The sequence below is a fragment of the Arachis duranensis genome, chromosome 6 (genome assembly GCF_000817695.3).
Source record: "Arachis duranensis cultivar V14167 chromosome 6, aradu.V14167.gnm2.J7QH, whole genome shotgun sequence".
NCBI classification, from domain to species: domain Eukaryota; kingdom Viridiplantae; phylum Streptophyta; class Magnoliopsida; order Fabales; family Fabaceae; genus Arachis; species Arachis duranensis.
Window position 1 is genome coordinate 28,690,348 of NC_029777.3, and position 993 is coordinate 28,691,340.

Genomic DNA, 993 nt, shown 5'->3' on the forward strand with positions numbered 1-993 from the left:
AGAATTTTGCTCAAGTCCCACAATTTCAGCCAGAAATTACCTGAAATCACAGAAAAACATACAAACTCATAGTAAAGTCCAGAAATATGAATTTAACATAAAAACTAATGAAAACATCCCTAAAAATAGCTTGAACTTACTAAAAACTACCTAAAAACAATGCCAAAAAGCGTATAAATTATCCGCTCATCACCTGGCTGGGCATTAAACGCCCAAATTGGCCAACATTTGGGTGTTAAATGCCAAAATGGATACCATTCTGGGCGTTTAACGCCAGAAAGGTGGGGGACAGAGATTTTGCTTTCCACTTCAAATTTCTTCAAACTTTCCTGTTTTGATCCATAATTTTCTACATAAACACATTTCAAACTTTCATCATTCACCTTCAAATTTTCAAAATTAAAATCATTCTTCAAATTTCTTTCAAATCCTTTCCAAATCTTCTTTAAAAAACTCAAATATCTCTCAAATTCTTTCCATATCTTCTCAAATCTCCTTCAAAATGTTCAAAATCTCTCCCCCTTCCTTATAAATTTATGTTCGGCCACACCCCCCTTCCCCATCATTCGAATTTGCTCTCCTCCTCTCTCTCCTCTTTCCTTTCTTTTGCTTGAGGACAAGCAAACCTTTAAGTTTGGTGTGTTTTTCCGTGATCACTAAGTTAAGGCTCATCAAGATCATGGCTCCCAAAGGAAAACAAACCAATTCAAGAGGCAAGAAAGAGAATGCTCCAAAAGACCTTTGGAGTCAAGAGAAGTTCTTAACCAAAGAACATGCAGACCATTACCACAAAATAATGGGTCTAAGGCCAGTGATCCCGGAAGTTAAATTTGATCTGAAAGAAGATGAATATCCGGAGATCCAAGAGAAAATTCGAAACAGAGGATGGGAAGTTCTAACCAACCCTGAGACAAAGTTGGGAGAAATATGGTTCAGGAATTCTACTCAAATCTGTGACTGACAGATAAGCAGAGAATGACTGGAACCGCTTTT